Genomic DNA, 14,829 nt, shown 5'->3' with positions numbered 1-14,829 from the left:
TAACTTTTTTATTATCCGATAGATTTGTTTAATATTTGTAAACCTGAAAGATATTAAACAATATTTTATGAAAATTAAAAAAAAAGAGGGAAAATAATTATTTTTGAGCAAAATAAGTTGACCGGACGGTATTCACACTCGCCAATATACGCTATATATATATATATACAACTGGTCGACGACAAGTGTTAATATCTCTTTTGTTTTACAATATTTGTCCATGAAACTCAGGAATCTGTGAGATTTATAAATATATTATACGAAAATATAAACTTGATTGCAAAAAAACGTGTTTTTCTCAAAAAAAAGTTGACCGGACGGTATTCACCCTCGCCGATATACGCTATATATATATTGAAATGGTCGACGACAAGTGTTAATATCTCTTTTGTTTTACAATATTTGTCCATGAACTCAGGAACCTGTGAGATTGAATAATATATTATACGAAAATATAAACATTAAAGTAAAAAAGAAAAAAAATCTGCAAAAAAAGTTGACCGGACGATATTATTATTTAAATATATTGAACTGATCAACACAAGGTGAGGGTGAATACCGTCCGGTCAACTTTTTTTGCAGATTTTTTTTCTTTTTTACTTTAATGTTTATATTTTCGTATAATATATTATTCAATCTCACAGGTTCCTGAGTTCATGGACAAATATTGTAAAACAAAAGAGATATTAACACTTGTCGTCGACCATTTCAATATATATATAAACACTGGACACTTTAAATTTGCAAAACACTCATTTGCAAATCCGCCGCCGCCTCAAATAAGAGCTACAGTGTCATGTATATAACCAAAATGTGCGGAATTACATGGGATTCAATAATTTCATTTGTTTTCTACTATTACTATTATATTTATTTTGTTATTTGATTTATAAAAACATGGGATTTTCAATATCCCATGGGACAGGGCAAAATCCCATGGGATTTACCATTATCCCATGGGATTTTGGTTAAATCCCATGGGATTTTTTTTGGTCCCATGGGATAATTGTAGTCCCATGGGATATTTGTTGTCCCATGGGACAAAAAAAATCCCATGGGATTATTATTATCCCATGGGATTTTTAATATCCCATGGGACAAAATAAAATCCTATGGGATTCAAATTATAAATATATAGATATAAATATACAGTATGTGTATGTTGCAATGAATGCTGTTTGGAAGTAAAAAGTTTTAATTGTATACAAGTTTTTTTATATTTTTTATATATAAATATAATTTTTTTTTCATTTTGTCACAAACATGTTTTTTATTTGTTAATATGACAATAAAGATTATAATTCTGATTTTGGAATGTTTAATAAAATTTAAGGTCAAAGAGTAAAGTTCTTTCACTGAAACAAAATGATGACATGTTTAAATAAATAAAAAAATATTGTTTTGAAATCTCTGTCTTGTTTATTTTATAATGAAAAATATTTCATATTCTGACTGAATAGTTTACTCTTTTCATGAAGTAAGGTTTTCTTTGTTATAGTTTCATTGCAATACATGAATATGCAAACAATTTGAAATTATATACCTTTGTGGTGTACATAATATTATGCTTATATTTGCAAATTTATAATTTAAACACTTTTTGTGTTAAAGTTTTAGTTTTCTTCTTCGCTGCTTGCTATGTACAATTATTCAGTCCACTATATAAGAGTCAAGTCAATAAATTATTTCATCCACTAGAATATTCCCGCAATTCTTAGACAAAACGTTTTTCAATCTGTTCTTCAAAGATCTTCTCCGTACATCTTTATTGGATGGAGCGATTCAAATGAGAAGACAAAGCAGGTTTATTTGGACAACAACATACTAATATTTTTTTCATTCGTTCCTTCTTTCAATTGATAATTACATTGTTGCATTTACATGATCAAGTTCTTGAGCATCTATGATTGTGATGGTATGACTCCTTTTTGTTTATATTCATTATGTTGAAATTTCCTTTTTCTATTTAATGTAGGAAAAAAATGTTCCATTTCAAATTAATAAAAAAAGTTGCACTATTGAGAAAAATATCATCTTCCAAGTTTTCTGTTCAGTATTGATCTGTTGAATGATGACCATGAAAACCGAGATGTCTGACCTACAAATACACAAAACTCAAAAATTATCAGTGAAGAGAAATACAGCAATAAAATGGCTATTTTATCATGTTTATGAACATTTTAATAAACTTTCATTTAAATATCTATTGTTAGTACTCTTATTTCAGTGCTTTGTGTCTATGATTTACATATTACTGGTTATTGTTTGGTTCCTTGTTGCAGTCTTTTGAGTTAATATAAAAAAGAAGATGTGGTATGATTGCCAATGAGACAACTATCCACAAAAGACCAAAATGACACAGACATTAACAACTAAACGTCACCGTACCGCCTTCAACAATGAGCAAAGCCCATACCGCATAGTCAGCTATAAAAGGCCCCGATAAGACAATGTAAAACAATTCAAACGAGAAAACTATAAACGGCCTTATTTTTGTAAAAAAATAAAAGAAAAAACAAATATGTAACATATAAACAAATGACAACCACTGAATTACAGGCTCCTGACTTGGGACAGGCACATACATTAATAATGTGGCGGGGTTAAGCATGTTAGCGGGATCCCAACCCTCCCCTTAACCTGGGACAGTGGTATAACAGTACAACATAAGAACATATAAGCCCATTGCAACAAATTTTTACAATTTGTTCAAATGTTGTGCTGTTATCATGGTTATTAAAACCACTGTCAGGTATAGCGTTTGCTCATTGTCAAAGGCTGTACAGTGAACTATTTTTGTTAAATTAAGGGGGCTCGCAGGTTTCAATCAATTTTTTTTTCTTAATTATATAGGGTTACGCTATAATTTTCTATAATAAATGAACTTTATCTTATACTTTATAGAAAAATAGAAAAATTAAATTAAAAAAATGGGGACACCATTCATTCACACTCACAATCCGCCTTTGAAAGAAGCCCATACCGCATAGTCAGCTATAAAAGGCCCCGATAAGACAATGTAAAACAATTCAAACGAGAAAACTAACGGCCTTATTTTTGTAAAAAAATGAAAGAAAAAACAAATATGTAACATAAAAACAAATGACAACCACTGAATTACAGGCTCCTGACTTGGGACAGGCACATACATTAATAATGTGGCGGGGTTAAGCATGTTAGCGGGATCCCAACCCTCCCCCTAACCTGGGACAGTGGTATAACAGTACAACATAAGAACATAAGCCCATTGCAACAAATTTTTACAATTTGTTCAAATGTTGTGCTGTTATCATGGTTAATAAAACCACTGTCCGGTATAGCGTTTGCTCATTGTCAAAGGCTGTACAGTGAACTATTTTTGTTAAATTAAGGGGGCTCGCAGGTTTCAATCAATTTTTTTTTCTTAATTATATAGGGTTACGCTATAATTTTCTATAATAAATGAACTTTATCTTATACTTTATAGAAAAATAGAAAAATTAAATTAAAAAAATGGGGACACCATTCATTCACACTCACAATCCGCCTTTGAAAGAAGCCCATACCGCATAGTCAGCTATAAAAGGCCCCGATAAGACAATGTAAAACAATTCAAACGAGAAAACTAACGGCCTTATTTTTGTAAAAAAATGAAAGAAAAAACAAATATGTAACATAAAAACAAATGACAACCACTGAATTACAGGCTCCTGACTTGGGACAGGCACATACATTAATAATGTGGCGGGGTTAAGCATGTTAGCGGGATCCCAACCCTCCCCCTAACCTGGGAAATGGTATAACAGTACAACATAAGAACATAAGCCCATTGCAACAAATTTTTACAATTTGTTCAAATGTTGTGCTGTTATCATGGTTATTAAAACCACTGTCCGGTATAGCGTTTGCTCATTGTCAAAGGCTGTACAGTGAACTATTTTTGTTAAATTAAGGGGGCTCGCAGGTTTCAATCAATTTTTTTTTCTTAATTATATAGGGTTACGCTATAATTTTCTATAATAAATGAACTTTATCTTATACTTTATAGAAAAATAGAAAAATTATATTAAAAAAATGGGAACACCATTCATTCACACTCACAATCCGCCTTTGAAAGAAGCATATATACATTTTAGTAAAGGTACCTTTTTTTCTGTTGAACTAATAGGAGAAATAGAGGTAATTTTGAAATGAAAAAAGAACTTAATTACAGAAATCGCTTAAATTTTACAATAGTTTAGTGTAAGTAAAGTTAGTTGAAAATGATAATAAAAAATATAGGTCGCTGATGAGCTGGAAAAGATATTACAATTCTCATGCCAAAAAAAATGGCATTTCTGCACCAAAGGGAGATAATTTGGAGCTTTTTCAATGATATATATATACATTTTAAAAGTTGTCTGGGGTCAAAACGAATTGATTTTTTAGAATGATTTCTGTACCATATGATAAAGTAAAAACTAATAAAGTTATAAAAAAATTAGTTATGAAAAAAAAAATTAATATTTTTCTGAAATTTTTATACCCTCGAGCCTCCTTACATGCCTTAAATGTCATTTGATCTCTATTGGAGAAAAGTCTTATTTGAAATCAGACTGCTTCTTATTTTTATATCAACCCAGCCATAATATGCCTGTCCAATATCAGGAGCTTGTACATAGTTCAGTGGTTGATGTTGTTTCATATCCGTCATTTTTGTTTTTCATAATATTTAGTTTTTTTATAAATTAGTCTGGTATATTTGAAGTTTGAATTGATGCTTTGTTTCAAATTTTGTTAGCGTTGTCTTCTATAGATTACAATATCCTGTATAGGGTATGAGTTTTTTCATTACTAACAGGTCATCATTGGCCTGTAATAAGTAATTACAATGGTTACATCCACTTAATTGAACTCTGATGGATAGTTTTCTCATTTATCGTACCACATCTTATTCTAATAAATATTTAATCATTACTCAAGGGCTAAAACTTTTTTTAACAGTGGACTTACCATTTAGGCTTTGTTGACCTTTGTAAATCTATGTTAGTTAATAATTTCTTCTCTTTATAGTTTCCCTTTATCTTCAATATGCTTGCCCTAAACATAAAAGGGTAAACAATATCATTTAATGACCAAAAAAAAAACTACTAATACATAAAAAGTAGGCAACTGAAAATTTTGCCTCATTTGTATATAACTTCGACTTGATCCTCACTCATTCTTGCTGTTTAATATTATCATTGTTTTATGAAAATGAGGTCTTAGTAAAATTAACCTTGGCAAACAGACATTTTTTTTTATATGACACCTTGCATTCATTCCGTACAACAAGTAGACCTATGCTTATAACGTATAATATCTCGTTTAATGTTTAACCCCGCCACATTATTTATGTATGTGCCTGTCCCAAGTCAGGAGCCTGTAATTCAGTGGTTGTCGTTTGTTTATGTGTTACATATTTGTTTTTCGTTCATTTATTTATATAAATAAGGCCATTAGTTTTCTCGTTTGAATTGTTTTACATTGTCTTATCGGGGCCTTTTATAGCTGACTATGCGGTATGGGTATTGCTCATTGTTGAAGGCTGTACGGTGACATTTAGTTGTTAATGTCTGAGTCATTTTGGTCTCTTGTGGACAGTTGTCTCATTGGCAATCATACCACATCTTCTTTTTCATATTTGTTCATTGTTAAGTCTGTAGGGTGACCTTGAGTTGTTAATTTCTGTTTCATTTGGTCTCTCATGGGGAGTTGTCCAATCATACCCCATCTTCTTTTTTTATATTGTCCTATGTACTATGAAAATAAAGTAAGATGAAACTTCTCAGTCAGACATATGCACATAGTTGACCTTTTGCTAATTTGAAAATAAGAAAATACAGAAACTGGCCAAAAAAACAAAAAAGTAACATTAAGCAATTCACATGAACCATAAAAATGAGGTCAAGATTGAATAAAACATGCCAGTCTAACATGTACATCCCTAAAAAATTTCATACAACAAATATACTTGACATGTTGCATACAATATTAGAAAACCCGACCAAAACACAAAAACTTAACAATAACCACTGAACCATGAAAATGAGGTCAGAGGATAGAAAACCAGATAAATTGACACAAATCCCTGTGGTAAGACAAAATGTGCCATAATATTAGTCCAAATGATAATGAAGTCTTGCATGGCTATTCTGTTCTGTTCTGGTTTAGAAAATCCCTCCTTCAAAGGAGCACTTCGCACAATGACGAATAAATGTTTATATATATATATATATATATATATATACCTAAAAAGACATACTAGGTACGCCTCGTGAGATGAGTGTTGGTTACTGTCAAAGACCCTTACGCTTGCTTGGTAGAAGGTTTTTAATTATGAATACGAGTTTGTAGTCCATGAAGAGCAAAGCAAAGCTTCCTTGTTATGTATTCTAGTGTAGCAGGCATACATGCATTTACATTTGCAACCACAAGCACATATAAAGCTACTAGGGTCCATAATAAAGTTAGTGTCTAACGTGACGGTACCCAAATTGCACCTATTTTGACAGTTTTTTCATCTACGTTTTTTTATGATGAAAACAAAAATGTCCATTCTGTGTTCATTTTGTAGCCCTGTCCTTCTTTATTATAAAGGTACACCAATTTGATTTTTATTCCATATGGAATCATAGAAAAATTGGTCTAAACTGACCTCCAAACCATCAATGATTCTAAAATGAGGAGTACCCAAATTGCTTCCATGCTTAAATTCACATAGTCAAAAGTCTAATAACAGAGCTTTTGTTTAATTTCTTTAAATATTTTGAACAATTGGATATTAGTCCATGCTTACTCTTCATTATTTTTTAAATGGATACTTGTAACATATTGTATTTGCTCATTTTAAAAAGTAACGTTTTGATGACGTCGCATGGCGACGTTTCAGTACATTTTGCTTTTTCAGTAAATACTTCATCTGTTGATAGATACTGTGAATGTTTTGTGCATATCTAAGTAGTTTTACCTATGTTGAAAGATGTGCTTAGTATCAAATCATAAAAAAAAAAAATTGTTTAGTCTCTAGAAAATCTTGCTAGTTTTGCTAAATAGGTGCAAATTGGGTACCGTTACGTTAGCTATTTCAACTTTTTTCTTGGACGCCATCATAGTAAAAAAAATCCTTTCAAGGCGTAATTATTGTTTGTATTACAAAAAGAAGAAACCTAAATCTTACTTGTTAGTTGTTACGGGCTAACAAAAAAGATTTTTTAAAAGTTGGTTATACATACAATACCACATAAGCTCTGGAGCTTTTATCCAACATACATATATGACAAGCACAATACATAAAACATTAAGTTCATCACTGAGATAGTAGTCTCAGAAAGAGGGAGACGGGGTCAACCAAACCCCTATTCAATCTGAATGTAGGACAGAAAGTCACAGGACAAAAAGTCACGGTCAACAAGTCACAGACAAAAAGTCACAATTCAGTTTAGAGATTATTTTTCTTTGAACAAGAAAACAGTTTTTTTTGTATTTTCTTGAAGTTTTATATAAGAAGCAACTTAGTAATTAAAATTTATTCAATAAATATCAATAATAATCAAATAATTGTTATGAAAACAAAATGTCAAAGTGGCTTGGTACTTAAATGGCCAATAAATATGGCCCCATAAATATATATCCTTTGCAAGATTAAAATCTAATACATTTCCATTTATCATGTTTATCAAGCTTTATGAGCAATTTCCTTAAATTAAAAATGAATGTATGTAATAAAAAGAAAATATTTCAAGATCTTTTTCATATATATATGTATATTCAAACCAATTGTCAACAATTTGTTTGTGACTTTTTGTCCTGTGACTTTTTTGTCCTATCAAATTTGTGACTTTATGTCCTGTGACTTTTTGTCCTGCGACTTTCTGTCCGTTTACCTTCCATCTAAATCAGTTAACTGAATAATTGTTTTTTGCAGTAGTCCGGGTAACGAGTCGATATCTGTTATTAATCATGCAAATTGCGAGTAAACACTTACACACCTTTTTCAGAATGTCAGCTAAAAACAAAGAATCATTGGTGATAGGGGAGTGTAACCGATGAATTGATCCTGAATCAGATAAGATTTTCCAAGTATTACGGAGAGGTTCACACTCGCCTGGAGATTTAATAATAACTTTTATTAAGGCTACTAAAAACATTTTATTTCCCCATGTTCGCTGTTTTTCGCTATAATTATTAAGCTGAATAAAGCTATTTGAAAAATACATTAATTTGTGTTTTTTACTGCTACAAGATATTTGAATAAAATGCTAATTACGCACCAGTTGCTGAGCAGAGAATCATTCTAAGCCAGGAACAGTATATACTAACTGTTAACAGTAAGAATAGAAATTCCCTGTAAAAAGGCAGTCAAATCTTAACAGAACTGTAACTTAATGATACATGTATATCAAGTTCCAGCACCTCACCCAGCACCCTGGCCCAGCACACGGAGTTAGCAAACTGGTGTGTGTCAGTCCATGGAAGTAATATTAATATTACTTCCATGGTCAGTCTTATAATATAAAACTGCGTAGGTTCATATTGTTAGATTTATCGTTTGTTTGGATATTTTTAGGATCGTTGTAAAATTATATATCTTAAACTTTGATAAAATACTATTTTAAACTGTTCAATTCGTTATATTTCATAATTTTGTCAAAGTGTACTTTTTAAAGTTTTAAATTTTAAAGATATAAAAATGAATATATATATATATATTCCATTTTGATTTGAGGAAAATCTGTTTGAACTGTAATGACATGGTCAGTCAACTGATTTGTTGCAAAGCTGATTACAGGTAATTATAACATACAGTAATTTTCCATTTATACGACAGTGCGTGTACTCTCCGGTGTGTATAACGTAAAGTTTTCTAGAGAACATCCTGTCTACGTGTAATACAGATTCATGGCATTACACACAATTTCTTTTGTTAAATATGCTTAGGTATCTGTGTCTATTCCCTATTTAAACACCACAAATTTTTCGAAGAAATTAATAAAAAAATCAATTATATGAAATAAAGAAGAAAAGTAGCAAATATCAACTTCAGTAACTAGTAACTGCGCATTGAGTAAACATAATTTCAATATTGCATGAACCAACAAATGGATTTTTTTTAACGAAAACAGCCCTTGCACGGTCGGTAATGAATCAACCCTTGACAAAACGTATGTATACATGTAGGCCTATGTAGAAGTGTTTAAAAAAGACCAATTCCTATTGGTTATATTTCACACTAGGACCTTAGATAACTAGAACTAAGCAATGGTTGATCCAGAAATTTTCATAAGTGGGGACCCATTGACTGCCTAAGAGGGGGTCCCTGCCAGTCATGCTTCAGTGATTCCCTATATAATCTCCCATTTTCCAAGATTAGTAGTGGGGGGGGGCTGGAAAAAAAACCCTAAATCCGCCTCTGCTAATTGGGAAGTCATTTTGTCTGATACACACATATAAATACCTATTATGTACAAAATGCTTCAAATATATGCATATATAATAATGGTGCGTCTAAAAACCGTTAAGGATCTCCTCGGTGCACGCAAGACATAAAAAGTCACTTAGGACATGTATTTTAGTGTTGAGGGTATTCATTCGATTCATAACTTATTTCATAATCTTGTAATTTTTGTTTTGATAAAATTTGAGACATAAATACATGTATTGAGACATATATTATATGTATTATATGTCTCTGATAAAATAAAACCAACTTTAAAGAAGTTATTTAAGTTTGAATCGGCTGTCACCTGTGTTTTGCATTGGGATGCCAAAACATTAATGTTATTTACAAAAATGCCAAAACCTGCAAATATATTTTAGGCAAAAAGAGACATTTATAAATCGATGATTTTTACACTAAACGTTTTTGTAATTTGTTATAGAAATATTAATAAGTACATGTACATAGTTTTATCAAGGATTTGTATAGTAACTATACACATCCTTGGTTTTATAAAGTCCTTCATTTCTTCAGCCCCTTGGTGAAATTTAAATGGCGAAACTGAAATACCAAATCTTTAAAAAGAATCACCTTTTTGGAACAGTATAGACGTCGAAAATTAAACTGTATATATATATTCTTTTTTCAAAACTCCTGAAATAATTTAAAATTATCTTTAGACAGCTTTCATATGCAAATCTTTTTAGAAGTATGTGAGCGTATTACCCCCCCCCCCCTTTTTTTCCTTCAATAATAAACTATTGAATGAATCTGAATCTATAAAATTTATTTGTAAACGATTTTGTGTCTTAATTTGTGTTTGCTAATTAATTGCGGTCAATGCTGTCAAAAGTCAAAAATGTCTCCTTGTGTATCGGAACGTCTAAACACCACCTAGGCCGCCTTGGTGCACTAAGCTCCAGGAAGTGCACTAAGCCCATGATGGACCAGTCAAATAAGCACCAAGGTCATTTAGTAAGATACAGATTTGAATAAAGAGCATATATTTAAATTTTGGTGTAAATATATTCAGAAATAAAAGAGTTATTAACATTTTATATGGCACGCGCCGATTTTGTGTAATGTGTCCAGTTTTCACATTGTTGATTGAATCCAATGAAGCTTGACGAATTTATAAATACTGCACTAAGGATATGAAGCAAAGGTTAAATATGCTCCAAGATCATTATTTAAGATAAATCTATTTAAAAAAAAATATATTAAAAGTTGGTTCGATGATTTAAAGAAATTTAAAAGTTATTAACATTTTTAACGTGACACGCGCTCTACTTGTGTAATGTATGATCACCTTGTTAATTGATCCAATCAATTCTGATAGATTATCTTTTAACTAGTAAATTATATTCTTTTTAGTGATGATCTTTTCTTTGATGCTTTGTTGGAAAACAAATATTTGGAAAAAGTGATTTTTTGCGCTTTTGGAAATAAAAGATTTGCGGAAATAATAGTAAAAACTGTAAAAAACAATATAAATTAGCTTTTACTCAAAGCTGAGTATATTGTTGTCTATTTCTTTCTTTTTATTCTTTCCCATTTACTGTTTCAATATTTACACGAATAGACACAAATCATAATACAGACTTACTTCAAATATAACAGTTAAAATGTGGCGTCCTTGGGATTCAATGCAACCCATTTTCAACAAGTATGACAGACCACTTGAAATTCTGCAAGAGGTAATTATTATTAAATTTATATTTCATATAAATAGATAGTTCGTGTATAATTTCAAGTCAGAGGCGGTTTTAGGGGGGCAGGGGGCCCGCCCCCCTTTTTTTGGGAAAAAATTTGGTTGCTTATATAGGGAATCATTGAAGCGTGACTGGAGCGGGCCCCCTCTTAGGTCAGTCAGTGGGCCCCCATTTATGAAAATTTCTGTATCCGCCACTACAAATGAGACAAATATCCACCACTGTCCAGAGATCATAGTGGAACGTCGAAGATAAAAACAAATTAAGGTCGCGCAATACAAACCTTAAAAGATGACTAGGGTAACACCTTATGCCTCTCCACTATGGCACCAACACAGAAGTTCTGACTATTGTGCTGGTAAGACTCATCCCACTAGCATTGTCATTAACAAACATACACACAATTTTATTGTGAAAATATTTTATCTTAATTTTGACTTTCTTTCTTTCTTGGGGGGGGGGGGGGGGAATGATTATATGCATCCCCTTCACAAGGAGTCTCACATTTGACAAATTTGTTATCCATATACATTTTTGTATTAATTTTATAGGTTATTTTTCAACTAATTTTAAAGCTTACAAACTTAAATTGATCATCTCTTTCTTTTAATATGTCTTTTAACATTTTGTTTTGTTTTAACACGACAAACAAAAAGGTGTAACTATATATAAGCCGTGTAATTGTTGTTTCTTTATTTCTTCATGGATCAGTGATTTTATTACCTGGTTAATTACTGGCACAGGGGCGGATCCAGCCATTTTAAAAAGGGGGGTTCCCAACCCAGAGTAAAGGGGGGTTCCAGCTTTATGCTCCCATTCAAATGCATTGATCGGCCAAAAAAAGGGGGGTTTCAACCCCCGGAACCCCCCTCTGGATCCGCGCCTGTGGCACTTGCCGTCGGACAAAACCTTTCATGACAGAAAAAATCAAATAACGACTTAACTACAATTTTTGATGACTAAAAAAATCAGATACATTATCTTCATGAAAAACTACGACCGATGGTATGTTTTTTTCTATCATAGCACCACCCCATCATGGGCTTAGTGCACTTCCTGGAGCTTAGTGCACCAAGGCGGCCTAGGTGGTGTTTAGACGCTCCCTTGTGTATAAGTTATTGATAAAAAAATATTTGAAGCCGCCAGAAGAATAAATCATTTCCTGAACTTAAATACATTTATCTGTAAATAAAGACAATTTGCCTAAAACAGTCTCGCATATATTTAAACAATTGTAAAATAATTAATTCAACGACTTTCTTTTCCTTTTTACTTTTCTTCTTCCGTTTTTTTTTTTTTTTTTATACCCATTACTTTTTTTTATTCTATTTTCGTATAACATGTTAGCAGTTGAACGGAATTAAGTACATTTTTCAGGAATTTACAACTTAAATTTTCAACAACAAAATTCCACACTTTTTTACTGTTTTGAAGGCGCCACCAGTGACCCCGTAGCACACATAACCAACACCTCACATGGCGTATTCACGATGTTGAGGTATTGACATACAATCACATTTATCAATATACAGCAAGTAGGTAATTTGTGTTGAATGGCAGTAGGTCAGAATTTGTTAATTGAATTTTACCTGTAAAAGGATCACTACTAGCTGTCAAATTCATGTTCATCGATTTTAATCAAATTCACATAATGTGTGGTGTTGAATTGTTTATTAAAATTCCACGCACAATCTTGGCTGATATGCATAAAACCATTATTTCATGAACCTGCATGAAATATTGACTTATCACAGAACTAAAAAAATAAACCACCGAAAGTCCACATAAGAGGGTATGGTGGATGTGAATTAACAGAATAGAGAATAACGGGCAAAGAAAGAAAGGAACAAAGAATAGTGAAAGAAAAAGAATCAGGTAAAACGTGTAAGTCATTAAAAAAATAGCTTAAAAAAAAGAAGCCTCTGTCATAAATTTGAGGAATTTACCCAAGGTTAATTTTACGTCGGCTTATTTTATTTTGGATTAAAAATAAACACAATTGACAAGTTTCCTTCCCCTGCATTTTCGATCGCACATGTAAATAGCACGTTGGTCTCAACACAGTGGGTCTCAAATAAGACACTGATACATTACAACACTTGCCGTCAGTATATGAAAATATTAATTAAGAAGGTATAGAAAATTAATGCACGCACACTATTATCCTTCACAGGCCTAAATCGTTAGTCCGCAAACAACGAGGGTGATAAAAAAAAACCAGCACTTTGAACACAGCCACCGGCATGCTATGAATTTGAAAGCTTCCCAAATTAGCAACTATCAATTTCTACCCATAGAAAACTTTTGTCTTCTTTATGAAAAATGAAATATGTTGATATTAATGATATAAAGGTTAAATCAATTTATTCATATATTTGACCGACTAGAATTAATTGGGGAATTTAAACCATGCAATTCCTATATTAAATTTGTAAGTGATAAAACTATTAAAATTTATATCAGATCATATCAGGGTGATTGAAATGAGGAAAAGGGGGGTGGTGGTGATCAGGTATTTTTGGGGGAAGAAAGAAGGGAGGGTGAGTCCCTTGGGGTAATCCTCACCCCCTTCAATTTGAGAATATGCTATTTTCTTGTAAACGGTTTAGATCCCCACCCCTAAACCATATATATTCTTGAATGGGACATTAAAACGAATCAATTAAAATTAAAGGGAAGTCCCTGGGGGTCACCCCACCCCGTTCAATTTGAGAATGTGCTATTATCTTGTAAACGGTCCAGATCCCCACCCCTAAACCATATATATTCTTGAATGGGACATTAAAACGAATAAATTAAAATTAAAAGGAAGTCCCTGGGGGTCACCCCATCCCATTCAATTTGAGAATGTGCTATTATCTTGTAAACGGTCCAGATCCCCACCCCTAAACCATATATATTCTTGTATTGAACAATTAAACACATCAAATGAAATATAGGGAGAGTCCATGGGGGGTCACCCCCACCCTCACATGTTTGAAAAACTTTTAAATGGTTGAGATCCCCAGTGGTTAAGTGAAAAAAATTCCAGATCACAGGGGGAGGATTGTAGGGGTTGGAAGTTCAACTTGGAACCCCCCCCCCCCCTTTTTTTTGGACAATCAATGCATTTGAATGGGAACATATAGTTGGAACCACCCCTCCTAAATCCTGGGTTGGGAACAGGGAACCCCCTTTATAAAATGGTTGGATCCATCCAGGCATACCATCTAGCTAGCTATTAAGGCTTTAAAAATATGAAATAAATCAAACAAGGAAACTAACGGTGTAGGCAACTGTTTTGAATTAAAAAAAAAAAGCCTTTATTAACAATATTAAATTTTTTTTGCATTTATTTTTGCTTATTTTCAATAACAAATAAATAATGGACAGAATTGCGTGATTGATTATTGTAATTTACGAAAAATCTGCATACATGTTATAAAATGAGAAGTAGAAACTGGGAATTTGTCAAAGAGACAACAACACAACCAAAGAGCAGACAACGGCCGAAGGTCACCTATGGGTCTTCAATGCAGTGAGGAAATTTTGGCACTGGTCTCCAGCTCATAAATATGTCTCAGAAATGAGAATGATATACAGCTCTCATTTGCATTAATAAAAACCTCACAATATGTTCTGAATATCAGAATATACAGTATTGCAAGATACTCTCATATTGTACACATGGAGCTGAGAAAC

The sequence above is a fragment of the Mytilus galloprovincialis genome, chromosome 4, assembly GCF_965363235.1.
Source record: "Mytilus galloprovincialis chromosome 4, xbMytGall1.hap1.1, whole genome shotgun sequence".
NCBI lineage: Eukaryota > Metazoa > Mollusca > Bivalvia > Mytilida > Mytilidae > Mytilus > Mytilus galloprovincialis.
The sequence above is the reverse complement of the archived record's forward strand: the minus strand, read 5'-3'. Positions refer to the sequence as shown.